Raw genomic sequence first — 19,023 nt, 5'->3', positions numbered from 1 at the left:
GTCATCGTAGGAACCATCTGTATGGAAACTGCTCATTCTGTATCTTCTGCCATTCATCTGGAGTCCCTGGGTTCATTTGTGCATGCACAGGGGAAACATGTGAACAATGCACACTTGAAGGTCAGAGGACACCCTTGGGTGCTGGTATCCTTCCACCTTGCTTGAGGCAGGGCCTCTTATTATTCACAGGCAAGCTTTTCCACCTGCAGTCTCCTCAAAGGCACACTGGGATTATAGACACATGATACCTCATTCAACTTTAATGGGTTCTAAAGGTCAGAATTCCAGTCCTGACACTCATGTGCAAGCACTTTATCCACTGATCCATATACAAGAAGAGGGTGATTATTCAAAAAGGTGTTATGAAGCATGAAGTCCCCAGCTTCATTGGTTGAGATCCTTCAAACATTTTCAACAGCTAATTTTGCTGTTTCTGTGACAGACAGGAATTAGGGAATGTCCCTTATAGACTACACACTTTAGAAATTTTCTAGGTCTATCCTACCTGGATTGCCTTGATTATATAAGCAATATAGTCCTAGAGGATAGGTAATTCAGAGGTTGTTGTAAAGCTGACTATATATTTACCCCTTTAGGGCTTCTCCATGATTGTCACTCATAAATATTCATAAGCACTAGGACCCTGGAGACAGTGTGTGATATGAGAGAAGCATAGGACCGTGGAAAGGCTGTATAGCTACAAAATTAAAGCGTAGAATTTCTCTTTCAAAGTTCAGTAATTTGAACCTTTTTTCCAGTTAAGCATCTTTAGCCAATTATCTTTGCAATTTCTTTGGTTTTCTGCATTAGCTCTCTGCAACTCATTTCCTGTTTCTCTCTCCTCTTCTCTTCTGGATGTTGACACTTACCTGGTTATGTCATCTTTGGGTGGGGGACTGTAATTAACTGTATTAAACCATAGGTATGGCTCTTGCCTCTGTAGAGGTTACAAGCTAGGGTTTCAGTATAATCATTGCTATTTGTGATAAAGAGACTGACTTAAATTGACTACTAGAGATTTCAGCCTTAGAATTTGTTTGATATCAGGCATTAACTAAGTTGATCAAGGAGCAAAACTGATTGATTATTAAATAATTTACTGACTGATGAAACAGAAATATAAGGGAATTTTCTATAATTGTTCAATAATGGAAACAGAACAATGTTATGAGCATATTAATCAAATTTCAAGATGATCTTATACACTAAAAGAATAAAAATAAAAAAACAAAGTAGATTTTCTTTGGTTTTTCTTGGATGGAGGCAGATAAAAATGGTCAGTAAGTGTAAGGACAAAGATCTGTGTGTTGCTTTGGAAGGAAGGAAAATGAATAAGTAATTATGAAGGACTTAGGATGTTTGTTCTCAGAGAGAAAGGAAGAATAAAGGTAGAAAGAGAAGCATTTAAGGCCTCTGCAAACATAGAAGGGTGTGTGTGTGTGTGTGTGTGTGTGTGTGTGTATGTGTGTATGTATGTGTGTGTGTATGTGTGTATGTATGCGTGTATGTGTATATGTGTGTATATGTGTGTGTATGTGTGTGTTGTCACTTATTTTGGTGACCTCTGATGGAATCTTAGCCTTTTGAAATTTTGTCTATTTATTTAACTCATATTTGTAATATGAGTAATATTCTACTGCAATAAGAATCCAGGTGTTAACAGAGAAAACAAGGAATTAATTAAGGAAAATGAAGAATGGTGTTGCTGTGCTTGTGTGTGTGTGGGTGCATTTCAAGGATGATAGCAAAGCACAGAACCTGATGAGATTCAAAAGATGCTGTGAGATGGTCTGTATGTCAAATTGCTCTGATTGGTCAATAAATAAAACACTGATTGGCCAGTGGCCAGGCAGGAAGTATAGGTGGGACTAACAGAGAGGAGAATTGAGAGAACGGGAAGGCAGAAGGAAACACTGCCAGCCGCTGCCATGACCAGCAGCATGTGAAGATGCCGGTAAGCCACGAGTCACGTGGCAAGGTATAGATTTATGGAAATGGATTAATTTAAGCTATAAGAACAGTTAGCAAGAAGCCTGCCACAGCCATACAGATTGTAAGCAATATAAGTCTCTATGTTTACTTGGTTGGGTCTGAGTGGCTGTGGGACTGGCAGGTGAAAAAGATTTGTCCTGACTGTGGGCAAGGCAGGAAAACTCTAGTTATAAAAAGATGCTGAAAACATCAACAGCCCAGAAAGGTCTTGCTGTTCTCTGTTCAGAGAAAGCCTGGGAAAGGTGAGCACCATACTTCACATATATTTATGGAAACAATAGCTGTAGCCTCAAGGAATAACTCCACAGAGTATAACTTTGCAAAAGCCCCCTTCTGGTTGTCACTGGAGTCCCATATTCTGGCCACAGGGCTTTGCACAGAGTAGGTTGCAATCAGTGTTAGTTGAGTGTGTGAACATATGACTCATTCTTTTATATTTGTTTGAAAAATAATTGCAACAACACAAACCAGATAACTAAGCTATGGAGTGCTTTCTTTTGTTGATCTGGGGATAAGGGATCATTTGTTGGCTGCATAGAGCAATGCATCTGCTGGCAAAGGTTTCTATTAACACATACACTGGTCTCTAATGATCTTCCTCCTCAATAAATCCTTTTGTGAATATGGTTTCCCAAGGTGAGAGCCCTGAGATAACAGGGAGTGAGCAGAGAAGGAAGAGGGGAGACCCAGTCATGTCAGGATAACCCAGCACTGTCACTGTAAGAATGACGTAGGTGGTTCCTTTTTCACATCTTAGTCTTTTCCTTGTTTTGCTCTTTGTTGTTGTTGTTTGTTTTTTGAGACAGTGTTTCTCTGTATAGCCCTGGTTGTCATGTCATTTTGTAGACCAGGCTGGCCTTGCTTAGAGATTTGCCTGCTTCTGCCTCCTGAGTGCTGGGGTTAAAAGTGATCACCAACCAGCACCTGACAAGTCTTTCTCTTTCATGTCTTAACACACCATTGGAAATCTCACTGAAGGTCACACAGATCAAGCTCTGCAACTTGCCATTTGGGTCCTGTAACATAAGTGAATCTGGGGTTTTGAGGTATTTATACATGTAACATAAATAATCAAGTGTGTCCATAGGAGAAGCCCTTTGAAGATAAGTTTTTAGGTGAAGTTCCAGCCTGATTCTGTACTGAGCGCTTTCCATCTAAGCACCCCGGAGCCAATATCATTTGCTGGGAAGGGATTTGGGAAATTAGGAAATTACAAGGTTCCACTGTCCTTAAGTCAGTCATCTGAAAAAGAGTTCCAAATACCCAATTTGGATGCATCCAGCCTAGCAGAAATGGTTGGAAGGGACCTGAGCAGAATCCCAGCAGTGTAGACCACAGCCTGCTTGGGATGGTAGATGCTATCTGTATATAAAACTCGCAGGATGGATCCAGTACAGCAGAGGCACTAACTGAATGCTTGCTGCTAATGAATACTTTTACTATGGTCTTCCTGCTACTAGAATCTCCGTTTCCATGGCTGCACTCCTAATGGAAGTTAGGATGCTAAATATAAGTTACAAGAAGTGTGAGGAGAATGACTAGGAAGAGGTGGGGATGGGCAAACTGTAGCACACCTGCGCCCTAGAAAAGAAGCCGTTTAATCAAGTGTTTATAAAACACTACATACTCAAAGTCAAGCCAAAACAAGTCAAAACAAAAAAATGCATCTGGCTGCCGGACTGTGGGCTGGCTTTGCCAAGGCTTACCTTAAGCCGTTTTCCAAATCCCCACCCTGTAAGACATTCCAGTCCTAGCAGGAAAGAGCTAGTTTTGCTGTGTACTCATGGACGGGGGACTATGCCTGGCTCTCTGGAAAACTGTAACAGAAGGTGTTGGGGTGATTTTTAATGGACTGTCTGTCTGTCATTCTCTGCCTTCAGTGGCTTCTGCTGCCTTCTTGTCTTCTAAAGGCTGCTCCAAACTGAGGATCCTGCAGGTGCTTTGGTTGCCCCCTCCATGTGTCCTCTAGCCTCAATTAGAGTTTGTGATGTAAGTGGTGGTCCAATACGGTGGAGACTGGGTGCTTGCTTTTGTTGAGCTCAAGTGTCTTTATTAGGCATGACCACATTCTATGTCAGGTGCTAAGGGATCCTATTGAGGAGCTTTCTCTCTCTCTCTCTCTCTCTCTCTCTCTCTCTCTCTCTCTCTCTCTCTCTTTCTCTTGCCCCCCCCACGTGCACGTGCAAAGAGACAGACAGCTGAGAGAGAGAGAGAGAGAGAGAGAGAGAGAGAGAGAGAGAGAGAGAGAGAGAGAGAGAGAGAAGACTTTTTTCAACTTAAAACATCATTCATTCTTCTTAGAGAATGCAAAGGCTCACAAAAACACCCTGCTGCATTATGCGTCATCTTTGGTGCTTCAACTCATTGCTTTTTCTGTACCTCTAACATCCCCACTTGCCTCACACTGACGCTGGCCCTGCTGGCTAACCATTCAACCCTGTACCTGCTGTGTGTAGTTCCGTGCTTAGTCATTGGAGGTGGGTGTTTGTGTACAAGAGGAAAATAAGAACTGTCCTGTGGAAACCGGACATGCCTTCAAAGAGCTGTCATATACCTAGGACAGTACAGAGTAAAATGTTGGCCTCTGAAGATGAGGCTCTGGGTGCTTTGGGTGGAGAGAAGAGATCTGGCAGAAGAGACTGAGACTCCAGAAAACCCTGTGGCGCTATTTTAAAACTGTGGATTGAACCTAACACTTTAAGCGTGACAGGCAGGTGAACTAGTACTCTGGGGGTGTAGCTCAGGGGGAGAGTATTTGTCTATCCATTCCCATCATTGTAATAATGACAATAATGCTATGTCCTAAACTTTCCTGTATTATTTTTGTATAACATATTCGATGCTGGCTATATAATATTTTATCATATAGCTGTACTATGGTCTAACTAAAGCCATATTCGTGTGTGTGTGTGTGTGTGTGTGTGTGTGTGTGTGTGTGTGTGTGTTAAATATGAACATTTGTTTTGGTTGCTGTCCTCTCTTCTCCCTTACGTCCTTGCCAGCTGTGCGCCTGTCCATCCTCAAGAGCCTCTTTTCTGTTTTCATGTCAAATGTGTTCCGTTACGCACTGTCTTCCCCAATACTTCTTTGTCTCTCTTTCTCATGCTTCCTTTCATGATTTCACAGCATATATATATATATATATATATATATATATATATATATACATTTATCTGCAGACGAGAATACATACAGTATTTTCTTTATTAATATAATTTCCAGATTCACTAATTTTCCTTCAAATGTCATGATTTTATGCTTTCTAGAGCAGAATAAAATTTCCCTGTGTCTAATCAGCACACTTTCATTATCTGTTCATGAACATGTAGGCTGGTTCCATGTCCCTGCTGTTGTGAATGGAGAAGCAATAAACAATGTTGAAGCTATCTCTGTGGAAGGGTAGGAAATCCTTTATGTCTATGTTCTGGAATGGAATAGCAGGGTCATACAATAGCTCCATTTTAGGCATTTTGAGAAACCACCATACTGATTTCCACAATGGCTGCACCAGTTTATACTTCTTCCAGCAGTGAATAAGGTTTTCTGTTTCCCTAGGCATTTGGTGTTCTTTATTTTCTTGATAATAGCCATTTGGACTAGGGTGAGACGGAATCTCAAAGCAGTTTTAATTTGCATTTCCCTGAAGTCAAGCCAGACTTTTAAAACAGCTACTGTTGGGTTTCAGATACCAGTAATAGATGTTTCACTCTGTTCATTTTCAAGGATTCAAGGAAATGGAAAGACACTGTCTCTGGAGCTCCAGCTTAGGTTAACGACCCCACAGAAATGGGACATGTATTGTAAGAGGGCAAGGTGTGCCATTAAAGTATGTCCGTGATCTGCTAGAGAACAACACGAAACGCTTCCCTTATAGGCTGCTTTCAAAAGGCAAGAGAACCCAGCTGAACACTCAGGATTATTTTGAAAGCCGAGGCAAATGGCACATTTGAGAACTGAATCGGCCTCCGTTTGTTCAAGCGAAAGTGGGTGGCTTCAGCTGCCTAGGAAACAGGCTTTGAATATGTGCTTCCTGGAACTCTCGAAGCTGCTCTCCTGAAAAGGTTCCTCGCGTTCCTGATGACGGATTATTATTATTTGGCATTTACAGGTTCCATGTTTTTGCTAACATTTCCTGGGATTTTTTTTTTTTTTTAATTTTCATATCACTAAGCTTTTGTAACGTCCTGGGTCTCTTCAACATTAGGCTGATGTCTCTTCCCTCAGCCTCCTCCCCTCCCCGACTCTCTGACCTTCTCCCACCTGCCAACCTCGTGCAGACTTAAAAAAAAAAAAAAATTCCAGTTTGAAAGCTGAAATTCTAACGCAGTTAGATGAGGCTACCCCAGTGTCTCAGGATGCTACTTGGGAGGGCACATGCAGGTCCTGGGTGCTGCACTGGGATATAAGAAATAAAACAAACATGGCCATTACTGGTTGAACTGGACCCTGACGAAGGCCTATTACAAATCAATTTGTATTAAATGAGGGAAAAACGAGAAGATGTTCGCTCAGATCCGGGCTTTGGAAAAGAAAGGACTCAGCAGAAGAAAGTCTAGAAAGAACCTCATTTTTTATTATTATTATTCATGTATTTGTTCAGCAAATCTTGAATATATTTCAGTATGGTTGATCTATAAGATTTCTCTCTCTCAGCAAGGAATAGCTGAGTACTTGACCAGGCTGGGGGAGCTGTATTCTGTAGGAAAGCTGGGAAAGATGAGGCAGATGGAGGCAGTTGAGAGCCTAGAAGAATATTTATTCCAGGACTACCTCTTATGACAGGCCTTTTGGTTCAGTGCGCCTTCTGTTGAGGGTTAGCCAAGGTCAGCAGTTAACAGAAGCCTTGCCCGGGGAGAGCTTGTGTGGGGATTCTGTCTGTTACATCGTATGTGCTCACACATGCGCAGTGCATGCCCACACAGAGTTTCCATAGACAAGAATCTTGAAACCTTCTGTGGAGGCAAGTCCCAGGTGGGTGAGGAAAGATTGCAAGATAATGTAAAACAGCTAGATTTATGCTATGCTGTAGGAAAAAAAAAACCCACAGACTTTTAGAAGCTGCCTTTTCTGAAAACGCTTTGGCTTCTCAGTTGGCCCACACAGTGACTAAAAGCAGGCTGAAGACCTGGCATTGCTGCTTTCATTTGTGTCTGACAATACGAAAGGATAAATATTAGGAAGCATGGGCCATTGCGAGGTCTTACCATTTGGCTTATTGCAGAAGTAATATAGGCCGATATAAAAATCTAGATCATTATGTTACAAGCCCAAGACATATTAAAGTTTGAAAATTATGTGTGATTTGTTTTATGGCAAGCTGAATAATATTTTAAATGTACCCAGGGAGTTTTCTACATGTAGAATCATTATTTTGCAAAAAGTATGCATCCTCTAGCTAGTATTAAATAAAAATTTTCATATTTTGTATTTGTTTATAAGTAGTGCTTCCATATATTTACTCTTTTTCTCCAGTTTCTTCAGATCCTTGAGAACTTGGCAGAAGTAGGTTACAGATGATATTATGAATTGGGAATTCTGGGTAACATGTCAATAAAGAATCAACTAAAGTTAGAATTATGTTTGAGCTCCATGCCAAGAAGTGAAGTTCATTCAGCCAGTTACCAAAGCCCTTTAAGCTCGACAGGAATGATGCTAATTATCTAGCGGATATGCTTGCTTGGAGCCTTAATGGAAAGAATACATGGGAGGCACTTCGACTCAGTAGTACATGTTAACAAGTGGCATTTATGTATGTGTTAGTGTATATCTATGAATATAACAAGAGAAATGTATATGTAATTTGTAGTTTCTAAAATGTCCAATGTGGTATACAACATGATAAACTATGGACTTTTTTTTTTTAAATTAATTATTGTAGCTAGAGAGATGGCTCAATGGTTAAGAGCTCAAATTGCTCTTGCAGAGGACCAGAATCCATATTTGGTAGCTCACAACTGCTTGTAATTCAAGATTAGGGCATCTAATCTCCTCTTCTGGCCTCTTTAGTCACCTATACTCACATGTACATAACTCCTAAACACACACACATACATAGTTAAATAGAATAAATATTTTAAAAGTAATATTAAATATTAAAGATATTTAATAATATACTTATATATTTTAGTATATATCATCTATGCAGAAATAAAATCAGCCTCATATATTTGTGTCTAGGCAACATATCAAAATAACAAACTAATAGAAAACATACTGCATTGTGATTATATGTTATAGCTAATGTTTATTGCCATGTTTTATGTTTGACTTATGAAGCTTCTATAGTTGTGATAAGGGATTTCTACAATTACTAGATGTTGCTAGTGAAATGCAATTGTTGTTACTTTTGAATTGAAGAAAAGACTAAAATTGCAAGGGATTCTGTTTACATAAGATTGATGCTCAAATGTATATTACAAAACAAATATCATGCTCATTTTATCAAGCAGTTCCATAGATTCTTTGTCAGTTTCAAGGAGGTCAATTTTGAATAAACACATATAAGAAGTCTTAAAAATAGCAATATATAATTTAAAAATCATTTGTGGAATAAGTGACTATTCTTTAATGTGTATTTTGTATTAATCTTTTATACATAATAATAAATGTATCTTATATATGATAAGCATACATATATTGAGTTTCATTTAAAAAAATTGAAACCCCATGAGATGTCATACTCTCACCTGTGAGAGAAGTTGGGGTTATTTTAAAGGTGAGGTGGGCTCTTATATATTATAGAACTATTGTAGCAGCAATGAATGTATGAAACAGGCAGAATGCAATCAAATATTTATATATTGATAGAAACATGGTCCTTAGAGAGAAGGAAGATGTGGAAAAAATTGTAGCATCTTGTCTTAGTTTCTTTTCCTGTTTCTATGATAAGGTACTTAAGAAAAGAAAAGGGTTTATTTGGTTCATGGTTCAAGGCTGTCATCCATCATATGGGAAGTCAAGGTGGCAGGTGCTAGAAGTAGCTGATCATACCACATCCACAATCATAAACACATGCTCCTGTTCTGCTTCCAGTCTCCATTTGCATAGTCTAATATCTCAACTAGGGAATGGTGCCACTTACAGAGGGCAGGTCTTCCCTATCTCAACCAATGCAATGAAAATAATTCCCTATAGGCATGCCGAGAGGCTTGTATCCCAGATTTTAGATTCTGTCAAGTTGACAATTAACACTAATCATCACATATAGTCATGTGGGCAGTCTACTAATTGAACCAATTAAATGGTACATCCACTTAAACTAATGTGGGATATTCCGTTTTAACCAGGCAACAGGACCAAAACAGATTATCAAAGAATTATACAAAGACATAGTCATGAATTTGGACATGTAGTTGTGGCAATACCCCACTTGAAGCAAATAGATTTGATCTCTGGAGATTTGGATGAAGAAATGTTCCCCAAAGGCTCATGTTTGAACACTTGGTTTCCCAGTTGATGGCACTGTTTGGGGACTTCCTTGTCTTGAAAAACTGAAACACAAAACAAAACAAAACACAGTTGAGCATTTAGGCTGGGAAGGAGAAAAGAACCTTACACCAAGAGAAAGGTGAAGTACATGAACCTTCAGGCCACTTTAGATAAATTGCATAACCACACAGAACAAGAAGAAGAATGAGCAAGCTAGCTAATGATGAACATGGCATTTGCAATATATCCTAAGTCTTGAGCAGAGGAGAGTGTAGCATGAATCTTAAAGAGTCTTTATTAGCAAAACAAACCTGAGCCAGGTATTGGGGTGAACCCTGGAAGATCAGAGAGACAGAACAGGCCACAGCTAATAACCTCACCTGGCCAACTTCTCAGCTGGTCTTGTTTCCTCAGACTGGAAGCCTCTGTGTCCTCATATCCGAATGGCTCTCAGCTGAACTGTGCTGCTCAAAACCTAAAAGCTTAACCAGCCAAATGCTTCTAGTTTCTGGTCTTCACGTCTTTTATATATTTCTGTTTTTGCCATCACTCCCTGGGATTAAAGGCTTGCTTTCTGGGATTAAAAGCGTGAGTCACCATGCCTGGCTGTATCCTTGAACAGATGGATTTCTGCCTCTGGAATGCTAGGATTAAAGGCGTGTGCTACCACTGCCTATCCTAAGTTTCTAGTGGCTTTTTTTGTTCTCTGATCCCAGATAGGTTTATTAGGGTACACAATATTTTGGGGAACACAATACCACCACAGAAGAGAAGCTAATAGACTCTAAACTTCTGAATAGAATCCCTTCTTCTAGTTGTGTGGACAAAGAAGTCTGAATCTACTTCTGATGTATTATAGAACTAAGGATATGAGCCAATGCATGCATTCTGTGAGGGTTAAAGTAGCTCATAGTGGTCAAAGAACATATATGGAATGGGGTAGGCAAGAAAAGAATCCCAAGGGGCTGGATTATACACAACAGTGTCTATATGAATCATGATTTTGAAACTACATACGTGTTTATGTAAATGTGTGCATCTACATTTTTATTCATGTACATAAATTTGTATATATATGTTTCAGCTAGCATGAAGACCCCAATTTATCTTTTTTTTTTTTTTTTATGTGTGTGGGTATTTTGTCCATATGTATATCTGTGTACCATGTGTGTGCAGTGCCCATGGAGGCCAGAAGAGGGCTTGGGTCTCTTGGGACTGAAGTTCCAGATGGTTGTGAGCTGCCATGCAGGTAGGAATTCTTCGGAAGAGCAGCCAGTACTCTTAACTGATAAACTGTCTCTCCAGCGCCATAGACCCCAATTTATCAATGCAAATTTTCAATAAAAAAGTCAGGAACTCTTGGAGAATGGAGATTCCAGCATGGAAATAGTATACTCAAAAATGACCTTGTAGTATTTTGCCTCATTAGAAAGGAAGGAAAAAGATATTGAATAAATTCCTACCAAATCTAGAAAAATGAACATCAATGAGCTTATACTGCTAGTGAAGAGATAAATGAACACTAAATTGATGAGAGAGGAGGGCTCTTGTGTCTTGTAAATGTGGAGGGACTATGGGAACTGGAGATCTATCTTTTTCAACCATAATAGTTAAGAATGATTTAGGTAAGGATCCACAGTGAGCGATAATGCAGTAGGACACTTGTGCCATCCCAGCCTGAAGGTGGTATACGACTCTTCCATGCACATTTATTGGCCCAAACTCATTGACACAGATACATCCAACTTTAAGGAAGGTGGAAAAACGTAGCCTTGCTATGTTTCCAGGAAGAAGAGAATCGAGATACTGATGAGCCCTGCCAGTCTTTGCCACAAGAACATACATTTTATCTATGTAGTGTTTTGGCACACTGGAGTATGTAAAGGTGGTAGCCAGTGTGTCAAGGGAGTCCTCCAATGAGCCACTCTTTCCAGTACATTCTTGCGCAGCCTCTTACCACTTTAAACATGGAATGGCCTGGATTTGAAGTAACTAACAGAGGGAGCAGAAATGATTTTGTACAGTTCAATATCTAGCTGCTTTCTCTCTCTTGGATTCTTCACTCAGACAAGCCATCTGACATCATAGAAGATGTCTGGCTGTTATGAAGGAGAGTCCATGTGGAGAAGTCATTTGTTGAACTGACCCTTAGCCTTGAATGGAGGGGGTGGCTAGCTATTGTAGCACACCCCCTGCCATGCCTCCAGAGCATGCTGGTGTCATTCTGGGTTGTTCTATGGCTGCAGTTGAGTGAGAAGTGCCCATGGAAGACCAGTGAACCTACAGCCTGTAAGAAAACAAGATAAGTAGTATCTTAAGACAGAGAAGTCTACTACATACCACTAAAGAACTGGATTCCTGGCATACGGTAGAGTTTATAATTCCAATTAAAATTTGGTCACTAAATGATTTAGATGTGTGGTTGTCTTTATATGAAAAGCAGAAGAGAAGTTTACCATACCTATAAGTAACATTGTCGTTTGGTAAGTGCATAAGAATCACCACAGCAGCTAGGATTAGTGGTGCATGTCTTTAATCCCAGCACGTAGGGAGGCAGAGGCAGGCAGATCTCTGTGAGTTCAAGGCCGCCCCATCAACATAGTGAGTTCCAGGGCAGTCAGAGCTATATAATGATACTCTGTTTTGAAAAACACAAAAACAAGCAAAAGAGTCATGGTAGTGTAAGAATAATAGCTAAATGGTACATTTATAAGAACCATCTAAATATTTGGTAAGGTTCTATCAGAATTATTAATGAAGCAAATAAAATAGATTAAATTGATTGGTTCTGCACAGTATGTTTACGAGCACTAATTCATGGGTTATTTAATCAACTGACATATAAGTTTCCATAAATGATGCTAGAATTTTCTAGATTCATAGCTAGAACAACAAAATTCTTAAGTAGAATAAGATACTTTCAAAACATTAGGGTTTAAACTTTATTTCAAAAGCAAATGTGAAGGAAAGTCCCAAGTGACTACAAATTGCTTTACTTGTGTGGGCATAAGCCCACTTTTCCAGAGCATCAGTGTTCCTTTGCAGTCATGTCAGGGATTTGAACAAATACTGGGAGATAAAATGAATTCCCAGATGCTCAAGTTTCCATGCTTTGATAAGAAACATGGCTAGTGTTCTCTTTCTCAGAAGACTTTCGATGCAGAAAAGTCAAGGAGAAGCTTTTTCCATCAAGGCTAAGACTCTACATGGTAAGGGTTTCTTAGCTCTTTAGTATGCCTTCCCTCTAGTTCTTAAAAATAAATGCTACAATCAGGTCATAGGAACTGTTATTGAAGGAGAGCGGCTGGTTGGTTGACTTCACAGTGGGGGATTTCAGACTGAAATTCATCAGTAAGTGTCTAAAATATTAGCTTTGACTACAGAAAGGCTGAATCCCAGTTCACACCCCACCCAGCAATTCTATTCCACAGAGGATGACAGAAGCTCTTCTATGATGTGTTCATGCGTGTACTGGCTGGATTGTGTGTCAACTTGACACAAGCTAGAGTCATCAGAGAGGAAGGAGCCTCGATTGAGCAAATGTCTCCATGAGATCCAGCTGTAAGGCATTTTCTCAATTAGTGATTAATGGTGGAGAGCCCAGCCTACAGTGAGTGGTACCATCCCTGGGTTGGTGGTCCTGGGTTCTATAAGAAGGTAGACTGAGTAAGCCAGGAGAAGCAAACCAGTAAGCAGCACACCTCTATGGCTTCTGCATCAGCTCCCGCCCTGTTTGAGTTCCCGTCCTGACTTCCTTCTGGTGAGTAGTAATGTGGAAATGTAAGCAAACAAAACAAAACAAATAAACAAATAAAAACAATTTTCTTCCTTCCCAACTTGTTTTTTGGTCATGGTGAGTTTTAGAAGCAACAGAAACCCTAAGACAAATTGGTACCAGGAGTAGGGTGTTGCTGTGACAGACCTGTCCATATTTTGGGGAGCATTGTGGAAGGACTTTGGAACTTTGGCCTAGAAGAACCATTGAGTATTAAGAGCTCAGTGGGATGTTCTTTAGAAGCTTGGAAGATAAGAATGTTAAGAACAATGAAGAAGATGGAGGACTGGTTTGTGACATTTCAGAGGGAAGTTTAAAGACTTAATCAGGGCCATTTGTTATTTTCAATTAAGATTCTGTTGTTCTGGTTAGCTGGGGCTGAAGAATCAGCTGTGATTAACAAGATACTAGAATTACTTAAGCAAAACTTTGTTTTGCTGGGGTACTTGATGCTGGTTGCCTGGAGCTAAGAATTAGTGGTGATTAAGAAGAGACCAGCATCACTGAAAGAAAATCTGAGAAGTGCTTCCTGAGAACACAAAGAAGCTATATTCCAGAGACAGCCAAGGTTGTACCTAGTGCTAGCAGCTGGATTTGGTAAGATGTAAGAGTCACCCAGGTAGTACTGATTTCGAAGGCATGAAGGGGTCATGGAGAGCAGCTGAGGCTTGACACTATGAGAGGGAAGGAGAGGCCATTGGTGAAGGTGCAGCCTCAGTGGCAGTTGAAGGTCCAGGACTGAAGGGGTCATGCAAAGAAGATCCAGACTTGGCACCATGAAGAGATGTAGGTGAAGTCTTCCTGTGTCCTGCCTGGCCTGCATCAGGACAAATCTCTCTCACCTGCCAGTCCCACAGCCACTTGGACCCAAGTAAATACACAGAGGCTTATATTATTTATAAACTGTATGGCCATTAGCTCAAGCTTATTACTAACTAGCTCTTACATTTAAATTAATCCATAATTCTTATCAATGTTTAGCCATGTGACTTGGTACCTTTTCTCAGTTCTACCTTCACATCTTGCTTCCTCTGTGTCTGCTGGCGACTCCTGACTTGCCTTCCTCTTCCCAGAATTCTCCTTGTCTGCTTATCCCACCTATACTTCCTGCCTGGCTACTGGCCAATCAGCGTTTTATTAAACTAGTATACAAAAGCATTATTCCACAGCCAAGAAAGCCCATTAGAGGCCATTGGTGAAAGTGCAGCCCAGTTGCAGCAGAAGACCCCAGCGCTTTGAAGATGCCAGTACCAAAGGATGACCACCGAGAACAGCAGCAGCAGTGGAGTAGAGCCAGCCAGAGCCAAAAGACAAGCTATGTGTGCTGCAGAGGGCAAAGCTGGGGAAGTGACCCAAGCCCTTTGGAGGAGTCCAGAAGGCTGTGAGTGGATCCCAGCCATTGGATGGTTGGAATTTGGATTTGCTTTGATTTGATTGTGACTGTGCCCTGATTTTTCCCTCTTGAAGTATGAAAGTATTTTACTGGAAACCAAATTGAGACACTTAGAATTTTAAGACTTTGAATTTTAAAAGAGACTTTCTAAATTTTAATGTGTTTAAGTTTGTAAAAATTGTGGGACATTTTAAGTTATTTCTGGTTTAATGTGAAATCTTGGGGATGAATAAGAAATGAAGGGTCATGGCTTAATAGTGATGTGTTTGTGTTAAGTTGACAAGGGGTCAGTTGTAGTGTAGATAACTTGACACAAGCCAGAGTCATCAGAGAGGAAGGAGCCTCAGTTGAGGAAATGCCTCCATGAGATCCAGGCATTTTCTCAATCGGTGATCAATGGCGGAGGGCTCAGTCCATGATAGGTGGTGCCATCCTCGGGCTGGTGGGCCCAGATTATATAAGAAAGCAGGATGAGCAGGCCATGGGAAGTAAGCCAGCACCCCTCTGACCTCTGCATCATCTTCTGCCTCCAGGATCCTGGCCTGTTCGAGTTGCTCTCCTGACTTCTTCAGTAGTGAGCAGCAATGTGGAAGTGTACGCCAAATAAACCCTTTCCTCCCAACTTGCTTTATGGTTGTGGTGAGTCATAGCAGCAACAGAAACCCTAAGACAATGGGCTTTCCACCCAGTGTGATCCACTGGGACACACCGTGTAGCTGATAGGTGGCCTGGGATGAAACACTGTGTTTTGCTATGGTTGTGACTGGGAGAGTTGTAAGCATATTGTAAGCACTCTTTTATCCTCACACGTAGAAGGCACTGAGGTAAGAAGGCTGAGCAGACAGGAGAGAGAAATGTGAGTCCAGAAACACTATGAAGCCTTTGGCAGGATAATAGATAGATAGATAATAGATAGATAGATAGATAGATAGAGATAGATGATAGATAGATAGATAGGTTGATAGGTAGGTTGATAGACTGATAGATAAATAAAATGAGCTTTTTTGTTTTCTTTTTAACAGAACATTTCAAGAAACTCTTGAAATAAAGACTTTTAGTTTTCTCTTGGGAGCAGTCAAGGGACTATGGTCAGAATTCACATATCATAAACATATAGCCCCATGGAGCCACAAGAGAAGCCAGTCCTGGTCCAAGTCCTCTGATGGAGTTGTTCAGATGTAGAAGCAGTCACATCCAGAAGAGCAATCCTTACAGATCAATCAGACTCAGGAAAGAAAAGGCCTCAGAGTAAGTTGGTGGCCAAAGCAAAATGTCTTGAGCATCTTTGTGGCTCTGCCTCTTCAGTAGAGAAGAGGTCGTGTTGCTTAGGATGAAGTCAAGCAGTGCTAAAAAAAACTCTGGTTGTTCAGCGGGGCGCAGATGAGGGGGAAGGAGACAGCATGGGCAGAGGAAGAGAAAAAGGAGAAAGGAGGAACAGGAAAAGGAAGAAGTCTTTAGCTCTGTTGGCATCTAAATTTGGAAGATGTTTAGACAGCCAATAATTTATTTCTAGGCCCGCAAAATCACTTATTCTGCCCTGCTGTCGACATGCAATCTCATACACATTTCACTGAAGGGGATTGGCTCATCGGGGTGGGCTGTTCACCCACGCTCCTTGGCAACACCAGTATGTCTGTGTAGGAGGCACACAGGGGTAGTAATTTAGTTGAAGGAGGCTGATAAGCTAGCAGACCTGCAATGAAATTGTGCTTGAATGGCAAGTTCACATGTCTTCTTTTTTTTCTTTCGGTTCTTTCTTTTTTGAAGCATTCATTTTGTACTTATTTGTGACAGTTAAAAAGCAGAAAGTCTCCCCAGATCTCTCTAATTTGCCTACGGCTTAGCAGGCTCAGCTTAGAAGAGTCCACTTTCATGAGCCCATGGTGAGTATACAATGTGTCCCTAGGCACTGTGGACAGCAGAACAGTGGATACCCTGTACACTGGCAGCCACTGGTTTCTTTGTAGATGTTCACATTGCTCTTTTATCTAATCACTTGGATCCATCCAGGTGACCAACTTCAATTCAGGGTTCTTGAATAATCCTTCCTGGTGTAGGAATATGGAGAGTCTCAGGTGTTTACATTTCACCTCTGTGAGTTTATGTGTGCATGTATGAGGGGTGTGTATACATGCTTATGCAGGTGTGTGTCCATGCAAGCATGCACAGGCCAGAGGAGGATGGCAGGTTCCCCCCCCTCCCCCCCCATTGCTTTCTCCCTTATTACTTTGTGATAGGATCTCATTGAACATGGAGCTTGTCACTTTGGGGCTAGACTTGTGGCCATCAAGCCCCAGCCATCCTTTTGACATTTTGCCTCTGCCCACCCCTGCCCACCCCTGCCCCCACCCACCAGCATTGGAGTTATAGTGGCACACACCCACACGGGGACTTTTTTTTTTTAACATAGGTGCTGGGGAACTGAATTCAAATTCTCATGCTTGAGCAGGAAGGACTCTCATCCGCTGGACCATCTCATCGGCCCTGCTTCCACGGTTTTCAGAGGCCCAACATCTATGAATGTGTAAGCTGAATGTGCCCTAACTCGCCTCTGTTCTCTTTGGCAGCTCCTGGCCCAAACCAGCAGCTTCGCTGTCCCTCTGGAACTTGTTAAGAATACAAAGTCTCAGAACCCCCAGGCTCTAAGTGTACCAGTTCAAAATCTCTGAGGCTAGGACCCAGCAATCCAAGTTTCAAGAGTTCTTCAGGCCATTTTGCCCTCAGGCTGAAGTTTGAGTAGCATTATTCTTAGGGACTCAGTTCATCACAATATTTTTCATCATTCTACACTGATAATGTTCGTTACTGGGCAGAAAAATGTATTTCTGAAGGCAGAAATAAACAAAATTAATTCCATCCCATACAAGGTGTATTTTAAGGTGCTGGAGTTTTACATGCTCAAGAAATGTTTCCTGAAGCAAGATGCTGCTATGCTCATGAAAAGGGGGTTCATGTAAAAAGACCTTAAAAGTAATAACGGGAATGGATTGGTCATAGAAAAGTTCATTTCCCTTGGATGCCCAGGTAAGTGACACTAACAGTAGCATCGTCATCGGGAGCCCAGGCTCCTTCTGTTTTGTTCTTCATCCTCAAAGTACACCTTTGTGGTTCAGGATGGTTGCTTCAGCTCTCAACATTGCGTCTGCATTCCACGCAGTCCGAAGAAAGGAAAGGCGAAGAACACTTCAGGGAGTGATGTGGTAGTCATGTTTCTGTGGCTGTGGTAAAATGCCCCGGCAAAAATAAATTAGAGAAGAAAGGGTTTACTTTGGTTTAAAGTTCCAGACAACTCATCATTCAGTGAAGGTGTGACAGCAGGCGTTGGGAGCCCGCCCGGCAGTCAGGAAACAAAGAGGTCACATTTCATCTGCACACAGGAAGCAGAGAGAGAAAGAGAACAGGAAGTAAGACCAGGCAATAAAAACTCAAAGCCAGTCCCAGTCATATACTTCCTTCCACAAAACACTGTCTCCTTGTTGTTCCATAACTTTGCCAAATAGCCACCACCTGGAGACGAAGTTTTCAATAGCACAGCCCGGGGGGGGGACATTTCTCACTCAAACCACAGTTAATGATGACACAGTGGGGTTGCTGCCATAGAGAAGGTGCATCCACAACTCAGGGCATGCTGTTGACCCTGGGCATCCCAGTCTTTAGATCTACTCCATTTTCTTTTGTTTCTCTGTCAGAAGGCTGAGAGTCCTGTAGGCCGTATCTCCTAGGTCCCTTTGTCTGCTGATATTTACAAGGATTCACCCCACGAAAACTCTTATGGACTATGGCCGGCAGGAGGAAGGGAGATTTTCTCCCATCTGATTTGATTCATGTCGTGACGATGATGGTGGCTGTATCATACGTGCAGCTCCAGCCCTTACAGCCCTCTAGGTTCCAGGGACTCTGCCTCTTTTGTCTTTTCAGCTCGGAGGTGGTGCCAGCTGTTTGAAGGTTATTTGGCCCCTGAGTTGCTTCACCAGGCTGGTAAGTTTGCTCCTTTCCCCGTACCCCAGGTGTGAGGCGTCGATCTCTAGGGATGACATCATAAAGGAAGTGACATTTGTACGGAGTCTTTAATATGGACCCTGGGTTTGGAGGAGAGCTCAGGTAGAGACAAACTGAGAACGCTTCAGGCTGTGGAAGACAAGGGGACCGGGATGAGGATCCCTCAATGAGACAAAAACGCTTTTGGAAGCAGGGCATTTCCCCGTTCTGGAGACTTTATGGAATAGTCATCTATTGCCCCTGCTGTGACAACTGTCTACTGCACTTCTGCAGGAAATGCAATAGTCTTATTCTTAATCTAAAACACTGAAAAATATCCTGCCAGATGCTTCACGTCTCTTGCTTCCCTTCCCATCCACCCATTCCCATTGGCATGTGGACGTGTTCCCACCAAATGAGTCAGTCGGCTAGGAACATTAGTCTATTGGAGCAGATG

The sequence above is a fragment of the Peromyscus leucopus genome, chromosome 15, assembly GCF_004664715.2.
Source record: "Peromyscus leucopus breed LL Stock chromosome 15, UCI_PerLeu_2.1, whole genome shotgun sequence".
NCBI classification, from domain to species: domain Eukaryota; kingdom Metazoa; phylum Chordata; class Mammalia; order Rodentia; family Cricetidae; genus Peromyscus; species Peromyscus leucopus.
Note: the sequence above shows the minus strand (reverse complement) of the source record.